At 36.0% G+C, this 17,191-nt stretch overlaps 1 protein-coding gene across 1 annotated transcript in view; it reads left to right on the top strand.

Moving 5' to 3' along the window:
• Nucleotides 1-17,191, top strand: part of ODAD2 (outer dynein arm docking complex subunit 2) — an 88,423-nt gene that overhangs the window by 12,241 nt on the left and 58,991 nt on the right. The window lies entirely within an intron of this gene.

Consider the following 17,191-nt stretch of genomic DNA (forward strand, 5'->3'; position numbering starts at 1 on the left):
AGCAGAAATACTTCTGAAGAATAAGCAAAGCTTTGGCTTCTTCCAGCCCTTTAACCATTGTAGAAGAGTAACTTAGTCTTTTAAACAGTTTTCAGTGCACTCACACTGCTTGTTCTCAGTTTGTGTATGTGGGACCTATGCTACGGTTGTAGCCCAAGAGACACAGAAAAGCGTAGATAATACAAGTCTCTCTACAGTTCTCTTTGCCTTATATTTTCTAGGTTGGACCTCTATATTCTTGTCATTTTGGCTCTGCTAAAATAACCCTTTGTAATTGTAATTCAGCATGTAACTTGCTCATCTATAAGCTAATGGTAAACACACTATATATATACATTTTGCATGATACAATTGTTTCTATTTGCATAGAACTGCAGTTCAAGGTGTTGTTTTCAAATCTTTCAATCTACTAATAGCTTGCTTCTGTCTGTCTTATGGACCACCTTTTTGTACTTTTCTGAGAGCTCAGAGAAGTAATTTTTCAATGAAGACACAGGGTTCTCCTGGAGAGGATACTTGAAATTCATTACTGTTGATGAACTCCAAGAAATCTTTTCATTGGCCTGTCTATGGACCACCCTCTTTACTGGCAAGGCTCTTCCCTCCTGGTTACATAATTCTCAAACTCCCTTTCCTCTCTCAATCCTTCATTTAGTCACGTTTAGATTTTAGTATTGGACTTGACTGAATACTAAAGCATATCTACACTTGCATGAAGCCATTCTGAATGAAGAGTGAGAATGGCAAACAGGAAAATATATTTTTCATGCTCCTTTGTTTTAGAAATGAGTATATTTTGTTCCAGCTGTCAACAAGCAAAATTACGTAATGGCTTAGAACTAGAAAAAGAAAGCATTTTTGATCAAATCGTGCGTACCTATTCAGAAGTGTTTATAATACAAAATTCTATCATATGAAGTTTTGCTATGAAAATTCAAATGTATCCTTTTTTATGTATTCATGCACGCCGGGGTCTTCCTATAGTTCTTTAAATTAGGTATAAATTAAACAAAGTACTTGAAGATATACTTAAAATAGCTCTCTGTTGATTCTTAGCTACGTAAAGCAAGAAATCCCTAGTGTCAGATAAAGCTGAAAAGAGATGCCTCAGTGCCATACCACAGACAGTGGTTGAAATTTTTATTGATGGAGTGCTACTTTAGCTTGCACATGGAATTCATTTTAATTCAAGTATAAATACTGCACTTCTGGCCAGACTTAGGAGATTTTTTGGCATTCTTGTTGTTCATGTAGGCAAGTGTTCATGACACATGCAACATAAGAGAAGATAAATTTATGACTGCAATATTTAAGTATCTACAAGCATATTTATATAGAAGCACAAATTTCAGAGGGCTTGTGTGTCTTTGAAGGTTGCATACACTGTTTGCACATTTTAAAAATTTAATAAAATGCCTTAAATAATAGTAGTTTGAGATACCAAGTTAGAAAATACAATAATTTGTAGGTACAACCATTTCCTGAATGTCTGCTAAAGTAAATGTGAATCAGAGTTCAGGAAGACTCTATAAAAGATCAATTTGCAAATACAAAACTTCCACAAAACCTGAAAGATACCTAGTTTTATTCCAATGTTAGATTGTCATTAAAACTTTAGAGAGTGGTTGCTTCCCGTATAAAGCAAACTTGCCAGTTCCTGTGAGTTATTCCTGTAGGCTGTGCTTTGTATACCTCTTCATGGAGAGAAAATTCCAGTGCAGGGGAAATTCCCTTCTGACTTTTTGCCCTTCTCCATTCCCCCTCCTTTCAGGGAAAGAGCAACCATGTTGGAATTGCTCCACTGGGAAGCAGCTGCTTCTGTGGTCTGGCTCCTTGTCCTACCTTCAAGCTTCCCAGGGCTGTGAAACAGAAGATAGAGCATGTGTGCTCTTGCCATGTCTCCTCATAAACTTAAGAATGGGCAGCAAAGATAGATCAGTGAGCTTGGTGATGGCATTGTGTTAGGCATCTTTTGGGGCTAGAGTAGATAAAATTGTAATCAGTCGCTCTGTTGATGTTTCTAATAGTGAGATTCACTACAGAGAGCCTGCTTCAGACTTCACATTATTTATTAAAGTGGTGCTTCTGAAGTATCCAATTTCTAGGGGAAGGACTATATTTTACATTTGAAAATATTTAGGAATAGGGTGAAGGGGTCACATTTTACAATGATCTTTTTACTCGAAATGGGGAACATCAGGTAGAAATGCAGAATCTTTACAACAGATCTAGGACTGTTCACTGAAAAAAATATAAAAAGAAAATAAAGGTGATAGCTGGGCACAATGCTTTGTGCTGCCTGCTGTTGAGCACTGATTATTGCCAGTTTTAAGATAAAATTGAGATGTTAAGAGATGAATTGGCGCCCGGAATAACTCCAATCTCCAGAATAAGCTTTAATCCCTTAAACCCTTGTGCTGTTCTGTTTTGGTTTCCTGTAAGGGTGTGATTTATATATACACCTATGCCAGGGTGAGCTCTGGATAGAGTTCTGCAGGACCATGTCAGTTACAGAATTCTTCCTTCAGTTTCTTACCTGGAAAGTCATTCTACTTTTGGCTATGTTTGAGGGGTATACTAATGAAACCAGTCAATTCTCACACCTCATGTAAAATATCCACTTATTTCATATCTGTTTTGAATTACATCAGTTCAAATAACCTCATTCCCAGAACAGCATTGTGTTTCTTTTCTATTTTGGAAACATAGGTGGACAAACCTGGTGTCTCTCTCCGGCTGTTTGCATCTTGTGCCAGGTCCAGGAGCTGGAGAAAAGCTATGGTGCCACTCAGGAGCTAGGGAGGATGTGCCCCAAACACAGGTCCCAGGTGCCTGTGTGTGCTGGTGCTGCATTGCAGTGGATGGCTGGCAAGGGAGGGTATCTGTCACGTGACTCAGTGAAATCTTGTTGACTGGACAAGGCAAAGGTTGAAAGAACTGTGGGATACACTGGGTATTTTCAGGTCTGCTCCACAGCTGCATTTTGGCAGGACCTTTGGAAGAGTGTTGTGTTCAAGCAACATTTCTGTAGCTGGCAGGAGGCCCCTCTGTATTGGGCTTATATTACATAAAGATGGCAAGCAGACCAGGGAGGCAGAAATGTACAGGAATATTCCTTCTGCCCTTTGCCTCTTCCCTTTTCTTCCTCTCCAGCTCCCTCTAAAAGTCCTCACTTATTTCTAGGCAATTGGGTCAAGGAAATGGAAGTCTTAAGAGATCAAAGCTATAGGTTTGCTTCTTACAGTGTGTGTGTTGCAGTGAGTATTGGCTGGGCAAGATCTACTGCCCAATCACTTATGCTTCCCCTTTGCAGTGTGAGCAGAGCTGAGCCAGGAGGATGTAGTGTGGCTGCTGCACCACAGGCAGAGTTTATTTCCTCTTCTCAGGAAGCTCAAATATATCAGATAGGGAAATGTAGCTGTGTGTTGGCTTGCAGGAAGAAATAGTGGATCCCCAGCTGAGCTCTTTGTACATGGTGGGCACTAGTATTCTTGGGGAAGAAAGATACAGTTTAGAAATGCAGAAAGTCAAATAGACACTGAAAAGATGCAGGGAGGCTCTGCCAGGAGCTGAGATGCAGGATCTGAAATAAATGGTATGGGATAGTTTTATTCCCCAGGAAAAGACAAGGAGACATCTGGAGGTTGGAATTTAAGGGCTTGAGGCAAACCAGGGTGTAGGAAATCCACGTATGCATGAAAGATAGGAATGTGGACAAGGAAGATCCAAACTATTACAGAAACAGGGAGCCTGTTTCAGAACATTTGAGGACCAAATCTTAAATGGCAGCTGCATGTGTGCATGCATGCATGCATGCTGCATGCATGTCTTTTGTAGTGTATAAACAAGGTATGCAATGTGACATTTCTCTCCTTGTAGGGGAAGAAAGAGGGAGTCAAAAACTGCTTGCACGCTTCCCTACTGTGCCTTAACATAAAGGCAGTCACACTTTGTCTCTAAGATGAAACTTGTCATATCTGTGGTCTAAGATTTTAGATATCTGAAAAATAGATATCTTCCTCATAAAACTTTGCAATAGAAAACATCCAACCTTTCAAAATAAATTATTACTTTTTTGTGCAAATGAATATTGTGTAGCAGTCTCAACCCTCCTGTGGTCTAACAGGTGTGTATACAGCAACTCTTTTATATGAACGAATTATAATTCACGGCATTTGCGAAGACATTGATATGGCTTCTAGATTTTTCTCAAAACTTGCATGAAATAGAGGATAGACACAGTATTTTTTAACTGCATAATGGAAAACTGTGGCTTTCTTAAGTTACAACTGTATTGGAAGTGTTCCAAATTGTTAAGATTACACTAGTACTCATTATAAAAGTTTAAATCTGTTTCATAAACTATGCATTGATTAAGAAATCAATCGTATTTTGGGATTAGCAAAAAAGTTATTTTGTTTTATTCTAAAATACAGGACCTCAAAAGAGACACGAACATATTAGCCTAAGGAATAAAGTGTGTCTTTTAGTACTAATTCATTTAAAATGAAACTACACAAAAAGTAATTTGAAATTTTGTGAGACAAGAAAAAATAGTATTAGTGTTACAGTGTACCCACTAAAGTACCAATTGTTTGTTTACTTATTTTACACATTGTAGTAATGCTCCAAAGTTTTGTGGTAGTCATAGGAAAAGTCTAAAATCTCTGGTATTTATGGATATCCCTGAACAACAAACTGCACAGAGAACTGCAGATAAAAATTCTGAGGAACTACCTCTCAGTTTCTTGACTCTGCTTCCATTTTCCCAGGAAGAATTACTGGTAGATAGAACTTTACAATTGTAGTTGGATACTTAAAAGTTTAACGTAGAAGTTATGAATTTGGTCAGATATGTAACAAACTTGGAAATTATTTTGTGTGCAAAATGATTAAAGAAATTTATCTGTAATCTTGAAATCTGGCCCTAGATGTGGAATAGAAGCAAATATTAGGATCTAATGGCAGGAGCAAAAATATTTAATCTGTGTAGGAAATATATTGCACATTATATTATTTCTTCTGCAATCTGTGGAGAAGAGTTAACTCTTTTTTCTTTATAATATCACATTATCAAGATGTGCATGAGATTATATTTTAGCTATTAAATACAAAATAAGCATATATAAGTGCATATAAAATATTTTTGTATATAAAATAATTTTCTCACTGTGTTTTCAGGACTGACCAACTTCGCAGATAATTTGGCTAACCTTAGTAGTAGTGTCTAACAATAAATCTTTTCCCTTATGGAAGTATATGGTGGGGTAATATGAGGGAGCTTATTACAGTTGAATTGAAAGATCAAGATGAAAAATAAATTTTGCTGTAGTTTGGCTAAGTGGTAGACTGTTATGTTTCAGAAAATACCAAATGCATGAGACATAATCATATGCCACCTGCTAGTGTTTCTAGGCATGTGTTTGGCTAACCTGTCAGCCTTGGCAAATAATCTCTTTATTATCACACTCTTCTCCACTGTTCATGAACATCTCCTGTTCCCATCTTCCAGTATTAGCCAAGTGGGGTTTGTTTTTTTTTTTTTCATTTCAGTCAAGAATGTGATTACTGAAAAAAAGGGGATAAAAATATGGAAAAACTGCATTGCATAGTTAAGATATGTATTTTTTTAGCAACCTAGCCAGTGCTGATCATGAAAAAGAAATCTTTTTATGATAAATTTACTGGGTAGGAAATATTGGCAAATGGTGAACTTGCAAATTATTATTATAATTGGCAACTCTGAAGCACTTGCATAGCTCTCTCCTCAAAATACTGTACAAACAATCATTCCTCATCACAAGAGACATGTAAAATTCATAACAGCCCGTTGATTTTTGACCATTAACACCAACTCTGATGAATTTCTGTGTAGTGCAGGTTTAATTAATGTTCTGAGGGTCACCCATTCCAGAGTTTCATACCTGATTAGATGAAAGACAAGATAGAAATAAAGGAAAAAAAGGCAAAAAAAAAGTGGAATTCAGCAAAAAATGAGAAAGAAGAGGTGGTATGTCAAAAATTAAGGGCTGAGGAAAAGAATGTAAAATAACTGATGTTTGATTCTCCTCTTTCTGCAGGATTGTATTCTATTGTAAAAGCAGGTAATGAAATTAATGAGCTACGGTTTTGACACCATAGCTACCGTGCTTCTAAAATAATTGTAAATTGACACAGCTGTCTCCATCTGACTTACAGCTTTATAATCATGAAGTAGATAATCAAATTGGCTTTCCTAAAGAATTAGAACATAATTGTGTCTTAAAGCTACCAAGAATTTTAAGAAGTGTGAACAGCATTCTTCATTGGTTTTAAGTGTTCCACATTGCATCTAGGCTTGATTTAATCACAGCTTACTATACACACAGTTATTTCAGGAGCCTGTGCTTTATCCATATCTTCATCTGTATTTGTTTTTTCTGTGCTCTCACTAAGCTCAGTTTTAAAGTTTGTTTTATTTCTCCAAAGAAAATTTTTCTCTTAGTTTTTCATAGACTGTTGGTATCATTTTGTTTTTCTTGAAAAATCTTGTTTGGCTGGTTTCAAATCACACTGTCTTTTTTGCCTGCTCAGTGCTTATGAAATTTCAGCAGCTTGCTAGGTCTCCAGTATAGTCTGCACAGGCACAGGTCCTTCCTAGTTCAACCTCATTAAATTTTCTCCACAGATTCACTTCCACTGGTTTCCCAAATGAGTTGGATCCATAAAAGTAAAATAGCTGTAATAACATTAAAGCTTTTATTCTTTTTGTGAGCCAAGTGCTAGGCAAAATCAAAATTGCTTAGGCAGGCCTGACACTGTCAAACAAGGTCAGTAGTACATCTGTATTACAGGCGGCATATGTCAGATCTCCAAGGCTGTAGTCAGGATTTACAAGTATCAATGTTAAATTAAAAAATTAGCAGTGCTGTTTGTCTAGGTTGGTTTTTTTTAGAAAATTTAATCCTAGACCCTTTTCTCTTTCTCATTCAATCCTCATTTCCTGCTAATTTCTTCATGTTCTTTTAAAAATATATATATGCTTTATTTTCCACAGATGAAGTGGCCAAAGGAAAAGGAGGGGGCCGTATCCTTGTTCAAGTGCCAAGACATAAAAGGCAATACCTTGATTGGGATTCATCTCACTTAGCTCTAAATGTAAACAGAGTAGGTGTTTGTAGCTGAGCTGGGCATTCAAGGCTACCTTTACGATCAGTGGAAAAAATAAGTACTTTTAGGATGTGATTCATCTGATATTTTAAGCATCTAATTCAGAGTGAGATGGATCACGTTTTCAGCTTCATTGTTGACTTGATCTCAATTAACAGGAATGTAGGATGGCTATAGATGACTCGATCTTAATTATCAGGAATGTAGGATGGCTGTAGATAAGTGGATTTAGACAGATGATTCCCATCCCCACAGTCTTCTGCGTTTGAAATCATAAGTGAGTGTAATGTGATGTAATCTTCTAGGCTTACTCTTATTCCAGATTCTTTATGGAAATAGGGGTTTGCATGCTTTCTGGCCTTTTTTCCTTGCAGTACTTTGTGAAGATCAGCGTTTTTGGTAACAGCCTTAGAAACTAATTGGCAGTCCTCAGTTAATGGGAGAATTAATTGATGGGCATCTGCTAGATATCTATGCTCTAACTTGGGCGTAGCCAGCTTAGTGACTGTGCTTGAGATTTGTTTACATAGACAACAGGCATGTATGTGTTCAGCATCCTATAGGTTTGTCTTGCTTCTAGTTCTTCATAAGGGTTTCAGTAGACCAGACCTCCTGTCTTTGCACAGCTCTTTACCTTCTTATCACCATACGTTGCATTGTCTTTGGAGCTCTTCAGGGAGTGGGCTGCAAAGTATCCTCACATTTTTAGGATGATTCTTCTGACGTTATGTTGGTCAACAAAGAGAGTGGCTATCTGGATTCTGGAGAAAAGCATGAGTAAATAAAGATCTGGAAGGAATTTGTAAGAACTAGCTATCCAAAAAAACAGCAACATGTGAAGATTTTGTGGCATCTGACTGAGATTGTTGTTGTCTGAGCAATCAGAAAAGCAAAGTAAAAAAAATCCAATAATTTCTACACAGGTGCAAAGGACCTTAGCTGCCTTCTGGTCACTAAAACATACATATGTCCTTTCTTTGAGGAATCATATGAATCCAACTCACTCACTGTTCTATGAGAAACAGCATTTTTGTTCTCTTTACCCAAGAATCACTTTTAAGTTTGTATCTTGTCCTTCTGAATTACTTTAATCTATATTAACCCAACTAGCTGTTCTCACCTATCTGTACTGGCACATAATACATCTGAGAGCTTGTTTGCTTGTGAAACAAATTTAGCCATATTTAGCAGTTTTCCTGAAAGAACATTGTTTCTTCGGTTGGTATCTTTTAGCTAGTCGCTATCTTTTAGGAGGGAGCTTGCATAGCCAGCGTAAAGGGCATCTTTATGGGATGGGAAGGAATTGGGAGAGAAGCATAGCTCAAGGACACCATAAGCCCTAAATGTTCACTGCTCATGTCAAAGGAACATTTTGAAGGCCATTGAAGGATTACTGTAGGGTAAATTTGTCTCAAGGGCTTGTGATTTATGTGGTATCACATATGACTTCAGCCAGAGAATGAAGGCAGAAAGGGAGGAAAGAAAGTGGATAAAGACTAATGTCAGGTGGAAGCCTATATAAAAAAATGTTTGCAAATACTTAGATTTAAGGAGATAATCCACTTGCAACAGGACAGTACAGGACTGCAGCAGTTTTAGATTGAATAAAGTTAGTCCTGAATGCCAGGGCCTGATTCTCTTAAACTTGATAAAAGGATTCTTTGCTGGCCTTGCAGAAGGTTTGAAGTTTTTCAACTTGCAGAAGTTTTAGTTTAAATATTAGGAAGAAATTTTTTACTGTGAGGGTGGTGAGGCACTGGAACAGGTTGCCCAGAGAAGTTGTGGATGCCCCTTCCTGGAAAGTGTTCAAGGCCAGGCTGGATGGGGCTATCCAGTTTAGAGCAGGCAGCAAGATGGAATGGATATCTTCTTTAACCTCACAATTGAAGATGTTTTGTCAAGCTGTGAGTGGTATTGGCTGTGTTTCTGATGCTCATCAGGCAGGTTGAGTATATGTGTGATGACATTGCACACTACTATGACACTTACTGTGGCAATGGAGTTCCCACCCCAAAACGATTTGTTATTTGATGGTAGAAGTTAGCGTGACTATTTCTAGAGGGAATTTTCTGACCTTTTAGCCACAGATGTAGACATGCAGAAAACTTTGCATTTCAATACCAGAGAGCATTGAATGTAACAGCTCTCCTATTGTGTGTGACTCACCGAGTATGTAAGTCTCTGTTCTCCAAAGCAATCTCTTCTGAAAGTGAGGACAGGGCAGGACAGTGACTGAGATTCAGTATGTCATGATCCAAACAAACAAGTGAGCAATCTCACTTCAATTAGGGCTGAAGAAATGTGTGGCCTGTCACTTTGAAAAACATGGTCCTATCATCAAGGATGCTGAGGTAAATCACCTGTTCAGGGACTCCATCTCTGTTGGTGATAGTGGCAGCTGAAGGTAGCGTACTGCTGGAGAGATAAGATGGTACCAAGGAGAGCGGCTTCTCTTACAACGAATGGTGGAAGATCATGGTTTGTGCATTACATAAAGCAATTTGCATATTCTAAAAGAGCCGGTCATGGTGGCCAGAGGAAGTCTAGGATGGTTGCTGAAGCTGAGTTCATTCACACTATAGTGTCATTGGGAGATGATGGTGTGAGTTTGAGACAATCTAAGACTTACTCTGTAAATACAGTTACCCCAAGCCACTTTGCCAGATAAGCTGAAGTCTGAACTCCCACATGACTACCAGAGGTACTAGAGGTGGCCTACGGTAACTAAAACCTAAGCCAGAGCTAAAATTTGGAATGATCTCAGTGCTCACACATTCTCTTGAATGGTGACATTTTGCAGTAACAGTAGTTTTTGATGGATCAATTATATTAAATCCCAAATTAACATTTGTTGCAGTGATCTGATCTAGAAATCATGATGGGATTATGGGTTTGTTTTCCACATTATAATCTTTTTATTTTTCTCCCCAAATTTATCTAGGATTGAAAAGAGTGTGGTCCATTGTCTTTAGAAAATTGTCCGGATGCAACTGGGGAACAAATAGACTCCTAAACTGAAAATTTCACAAATGAGAAGATAAACTTGCACTGTTAAGATATTATATATTACCTTGGCCAGGTCTTTGTGGGTTTTGGGTCAGCATTTCACTTTTTTCCAAGTTTGAGGTTTGAGAAGTTACCGGGAAAAACATTCTGCTATTCCTGGTCCAATAAAGTAAAAGTTCATATGTTTGCACATGGACTACATTGACTCTTACCTCCTCTATTGTAGAATCCAATTACATGAATTCAGAAAAGGAAAGCTAACAGAATGGATGCATGTCTTGGGAGAGTTTTCAAGAGGGAATCAACAGTTGCCTAACAAAACCTTCTGATTCACTCAGAAAATAATAGACTTATTCTTTTGTTTAGAAACTCATTTCTTTTCAATTTCATAAAATATGGTGACAATTTATACTCACTGTGTATGGTTCATAACATATATGTCACTTTTGCCACTGGGAAGGGTCAGAGTCAAGGTATTAATCTGCAACTAAAACTGCGCAACTTCTGTGCATGGTTTTAGTCCAATGTAAACATTTTAGATTTTGTGATTTTGTGATGCCTGTGAGTTTCCACTGGCTTTTGTTATATTAATCTGTATGGTTTACATACTGCCAGGCTGTAGCCAAAGAACGCCAGAAGATTCAGGAAATGGGGCAGGGAATTATTCCATAACTCAGTTATACTTGTCCGTAACTGATCTCTTAACAAGTTGCAGCTTGTATGTTTTATAAACTAAAATGAAAAATTGGAACTAGGATTTAAACCAAAACAAAACTGAGTGTTTAGAGGTTCACTAGCATAGAAAAATTGCCTTGCTGAATCATATATATTGTACTGCAATATTCAGTATTTCATTAATCTTTATCAAAATTTATTTAAATTTTGAAGTATTTTCCAGTAGAAAATTACAAAATTGTCCATGCTTTGAGAGTGAAGTTCAACAGAAAATCAAAACATCGCAAAGGTGTAAATGAAGAATCCTGTTTTATACTTTACTACTTATTTTGGCTTTCTTGTTTTATGAAAATGGCAACATTTAAATAATATTTTAGGCTGGGATTCCACTTAAAGTGTGGTTTTGTTCAAGGAGTTTTTTCATCCCATTAATGAATTTTAAGTAAATAATTTCTGGTATAACAATAAATATAATACAATTTGACCTACTTTCTTTTGGACATCACATAAAACTTCTTTGTTTTCTCAGTATTTTCTAAAAATATATTAACTTGGTATGTTCAGTCCTAATTTTTCAAGTATATTGTAATTGCCATTCAGATTATATATACTCATAATCAAAAGTACGGTATTATACATAAGAATGACAAAACTGCCCACAAACAGCAATTTTCTTTCCTGTTATTCAGTCACAGGCATACTATCATAGACATGCACATTAAGATATCTATCCAAGACTTAATTAATACAGTAAGTAAAATGAACTTTTACTATGGCAAAATAATTTTCAGCCATAGGTCTAAACAGAAAAAAAAATAAATCTTGACATTGCCATGCAAAGTAGAACAATATTTCAATTTCTGGTTGCATTTAGTCACATTTACTCTAAATCCAAACACAAATTAAATACATTTTAAAATAAATAAATTTAAAAACTCCAGACAGATACCATAATTATAGAGATTTTTGTGAGCAAAAAAGCTGTATAATTTTCATTTTATTTAATCTTGCTTTCTCTCAGGAAACTGAAATGCAGCGTAACTTTATTGTAATATTTATGTTTTTCCATGCATATATGTGCATTTTATTACAAATTGGGCAACACATTTGGAATCATCTTCTTTATAGTCTCCTTAGTACTTTTATTACTTGTACTCCAATAATGCCTTTAGGATTCAGTTGAAAGTGGGGAACAAGGATACTGGGAAAACACATCTGGCCAGTAGCAGTCAGAAATCTTAAGACTGTATATTTTATTATCTATTATCTGTATCTATGATTTTATCTATTATGGATCATCTCTTTTTAGAGAAGTAAACATCATCTCTTTTTAGAGAAGTAAACATCTGATCAAAAACATTTAATATTTGTAAAATTTCATGGTCGTAAAAGTTCACAAAAAATAAATAATAGAAAATAGGGCTAGAGCAGAATTCAGGAGGTCATTTACTCCATCTGCTTGCCTCCAAAACAGCATCAATTCTTTATGTGTCTTCTGGACATGTATTTCTTTAACTTTTCTTTCCTTTGATGGAGATTTCATGACTACTGTAAGCAATATATTCCAAAATTTAGATATGCTTGCCATTAAAAAAGTTTTTCTAATACCTAGCACCATCAGCCCTGGTGTTGTTTAACCCCATTATTTCTTGTCTTGCCCACAATGGACCCGGAGAACAGCTGATTGTCTTTATAGCTGTTCTTTAAACCACCTTCTTATTGTCTTCGTCTCTAGAGTAAAGAGCTCCAGTTCCTTCAATTTTTCTGTGTAGATTGTGCTTTTGAGATATTTTGCTATCCTGTAGCTGATTTTGGTTTTTTCCCCCCATTGGAACTCTCTTGTGGCTTAAGAAGCCCTAGGATGACCTTAAATGCTAATTTTAACAAACACTAGCACCTGCAACTAAGTAGGTAGCTATTTCCTACCACTTTCTGTTGTTGAGGAGTTACTATAACTTGAGATCTTTGAGCAGTGAGGTGGGGGAGAGGCATGCTGTATTTGAATGTGTTTCTGCCAGAAAGTGTTAGAAGGTACTCGAATACTTCGGAAACAGTGTCCAGCACTTCATGAGATCCTAAGGAGGAATTTCTGAAGGCCTGAGGACTTTTAAATGGAGAAAGATAGCACATTAAACAAGCTAGTTAAAAGAGGGCCTGGATGCAGCCAAAAGTTTATGCATCTTGTATCTTGCTGTGCATTGAGTGGACTAACCAATCCATACAGTCATATTTGGAGAAACATCACCAAATAAGGATGTTTCTAGTATAGTGGTGACTAAACCTAGCACCCTTCAACAGTTTTGTCAGAGTTCTGGATGTGAATATGAAGTCACTCTTGAAAAACAGAAATGGCGAAGCATATGGAATAACAGGACAGGCTCTCAAAGGCAGATCTGAAGTGCTTTGCAAAGTGTCTCCATTCAGATCAAATGTGCTCATAATAAATGCTCAGGTGCAAACTTAAGTAGATGAGAACACAAAATTCAGAACATGCCTGTGCAGTACGGGGTTGTCTTCTGGAAACAGTTGCTCTAAAACCTTTAGAAGTTAACAAGCAAACAACTGAACAGTTCCTCAGTACTCAGTTCCTCAGTTCCTGTGGGAAAGGCAATGAATGTTCTTTTTCGTAATGAGGAGCAGTGAGCAGGCGTAGGGAAGTAAGGTTACATTGTTGTACAGCACTGGTAAGACTGATTTTGACTGTTCTGGTGTTCAAATTTTCAAAATGTATTGGAAAAAAAAGTGGTGAAGTCAAGCAAGCTCATTATTTTAATCTTAAAAATGATTAACTTTTAGAATTCACATTACTTGACATTTTTAAATCAATACTGAAGTCATGCCCCAGACAGATGCAACGTGTGTGTCAGTCAAATGCTAGTTATTGTGTGGTACACAAAAATAAATGGATGAAAATTTATTGACCTATATTATGAAGGCAGTCAAATAGCTGGGCTGTTATTCCTTTTTACATTAAATCTTGATTTACATTTTTAAGAATGAAAAGATAATTGAGCAACCTTTGCATGATACCTGTGTAGCTTTCATCATTCCTGAAATGCCCTTTTCAGTTGTGGAAAGAATATAAAGGCAGGCTCCACACCCTAACCTAATGTAATGGAGAAATTTTATGGGGAAGGTCTTACATAGATCTTTTTCTTTTCTTTCTCCCATCACAGAAGGTGAAATTGGCCTCACAGATACCAAATTTATATACAGTCTTATCATCATCTACAACAGCTGCCTTTGTGTATGTGCATTAAAAGTTTTAACTAGATGAGCCTGTGCATTATTGTATTATAAAAGTGGTCCATGAAACACCTCAAAAATAAAAGCAAAATAAAGACAGGTTTTACTCCACATTCTTTGTAGTTCTGTAATTCTCAGTTGTGAGCTCTGAGTATCATAATAGAGATATTACGCATACATTGCACAGAAGATGTTTTACTGATAGTGTAACAATGATACTGTTTTATTTTCATTTAATTTGTGGATTATACATTATACCATCATATAGGAATAGAGGGCATATTTTAAATTAAATCTGTGTTTAATTTCAAGCTTTAAAGTTGATTGTTGATCTGCCAGTAGAGTTTATTTTGCATCCAGCATATCAGATTTCAAATAGTATAACGACATGATGCAGATTTTATGTCAGCTTAATGGAGATGTAACTATTTCCATGCACGTTAAAATCTATGCTGTAAGTATTGCAAGACTTGGTGTAATGATAACTTCAAGAAACAAAAAATAATTGTTGAAACCATCAGTAATATTTTTTATTTTGTAGAACTGATGCTTCAGCACATATCAAAAATACTTTATTGTGGTTTTACTTTAAAAACAGTTCAAGTGAAGCTGAAAAAATAAAATACATATATGTATTTTATATACAGTTCTATATTTTATTTAATATAAGAGAATTAAAAGTTGTTTGTTTTTTAAAAACCTGGTCCATATTAAATGTCGTATGCCAACCATTATACGTGTAAGATAAGTCAATTATGAATGACTATGTTATGTATAAATGTAGTTTCACTGTAGAAGCACTCCTCAAAAGAAGGGACATTGCTTGTCAGGTTAACAATATACTTCTTACATTTATGTAAAATAATAAAAAGTCTTCTCTTTAAATACCTGTTGCGAAATTTTTATAATACAAAGCAAAGTAAATCTCAAAGTCTAAGCTATATGAAAAGATCCCAAACTTCATAAAAGGACAGCTGTTGGTCCTTTGAGCTACAGAATATTCTCTGTAGTTGTGGAATCACATCTTACGGATTTTTTAAAAAATCATTTAGGATTTGATATGTGTCGGTAAACTGATTTCTCTAGGGAAGCATCTGAGAAATGCTACAATATTTTTTTTCCTTAGGACATATTTTACAAACCAGATCAAAATATGTTCATAAAGTTAGACACGTTTCATTTTCTTCTGAAGTCAAGATGATAACGATGTTTAAAAAAATGATAATGTGAAAAAATTTTAGAAACTTCCCTTAGGATGTTATATGTTACAAATGTTAAAAAATTACCTTTATATTTAACAATTTTCTGTGGGGAAGTTCTGTGGATATCTATTGTTACAAGAAATTTAAGTAAAAATTAGCTATGAAGCTCCATCCACATATACTTTATTGATTAGCAGAAGTGTTTTGTCTGATGTAAGTTACTTATCTGAAATTTTATCAAGTTTTTTTCTCACATTCCTTTTGGATGTATTTTTTCACTTGTGATTCTCTACTATATTTATGGTACCTGTTGAAGAACATGTTACATTTAAAGACTTTTCCTGTATTTGTCTTACTGTTTCTGTTTTAAGACATACGCTGCAAAATGTGATGTTTTTGTTAGACCTACTTGTTTCATATTAGCAAACATTACTCAGTTTTTTGATGTTCTGTATTTCAGTATGATGTGCACAGTTGAGTAGAGCATTTTCCTCTGGAAAGGGTTGGCTCAAAGTCCTTTACAGTTTCAGAAGTGTCATTTGGAAGAGGTGGGCTTGGGCAGCACAGTTCACATCTGGATGGGAGCCAAAGCTTCCCTGGAATTGAGAGGCATGTGGGAGGTGGATACTGTAGTTTGATTTACTAGGTGCTCTAAGTTGTAACTTCCACATTAGCACCAGCTGGCATTGCTCATGCACTCCAGCTTCTGCTGCAGCTACATGGTAGCTCAGCCCTCCTCATTTCTGCACAGCTGGGTTCATACCTGATTTGATTAATAGTAAATCTATATTACAGGTTCAAAAGAATCCATTGTTATCATATGGTTTAACTTCCTGCATACCACAGGGTGTATTCTTTGCACTTTGTCTTGCTTTTAGTCTAGTAGCTGTGACTGAAATAGAGTTTATCTTTTAGAAAAACATCCAGTCTTGACTGAAAAATTTCTACTGCTGGAAAATTTATCATCACTCTTAGTAATTTCTTCCAAAGGATAATTAACCACACAATGGAAAACTTGCACTTTACTCCTGATCTAAATTTTAGTACCTTTCATTTCAAATCATCAAATGTTTGCGCTAGAACTGTAGAGCTCTCTGTGATCACATTCCTCTTCCTCATAGATTTATTTATTCACTATGAATAAATCATACCTTAATTTACTTTTTAATAAAGTGAATAGTGCTTCTCATGTCTGTCTTAATGCAATTATTTTCCAGGCTTACAATCATTTTTATTTCTCTTCTCTGAATCATCTCTGTATTTTCACTTTCCTTCCAGAACTGTAAAAAGGAAAATTAGACCCAGAATTTAAGTTGTAGTTGCACAAGTGCCTAAAAAGGGATAATACCTATGTTCCTATTCAGTACTTTCACGTACACATCCCAAAATTCATCCTTTTAATCAAATTTTACACTGTAATCTTAAGTTCATATTCAACATCCCAAGTCTTTTTATGCTCTGGTTTCCAACATAGAACTCCTACATTGAGCTATGTCCTGTTTTCACTATTTGTAAGTGTATGACCTTAAATTTAGACATAAAAGAAATTGTATTGGGCAGATCAAAAGACAATGTATCCCAATAATTTGACAGCAACAGGAGGAGAGACACGATAATCGGGAGGGAAGTTGTCTGTGGTTAAAGCTCATCTTCTGCACTCCAGATGTCCCGACCTCCAGTTTCCACAACTTGACTGCAATGGCTTATAGTAGTGTGAAACTCCATTCATATTCCGCCAAGGCAGAAGAAATCCAGGACCATAATGAATGCCCAGGGTGAAGTAAGAACAGGGCAAACACAGCTTTCTAGCCCCTACCTGTTTTTAGCTCAGGGAGTTGAAAATTGAATGAGGTATTTACATTTTTACTGACCTTCAATGAAATCTTATAGCTTTCATAACTAGTTCCAGTAGT

This window comes from Larus michahellis, chromosome 2 (assembly GCF_964199755.1).
Source record: "Larus michahellis chromosome 2, bLarMic1.1, whole genome shotgun sequence".
Taxonomy (NCBI): Eukaryota; Metazoa; Chordata; class Aves; order Charadriiformes; family Laridae; genus Larus; species Larus michahellis.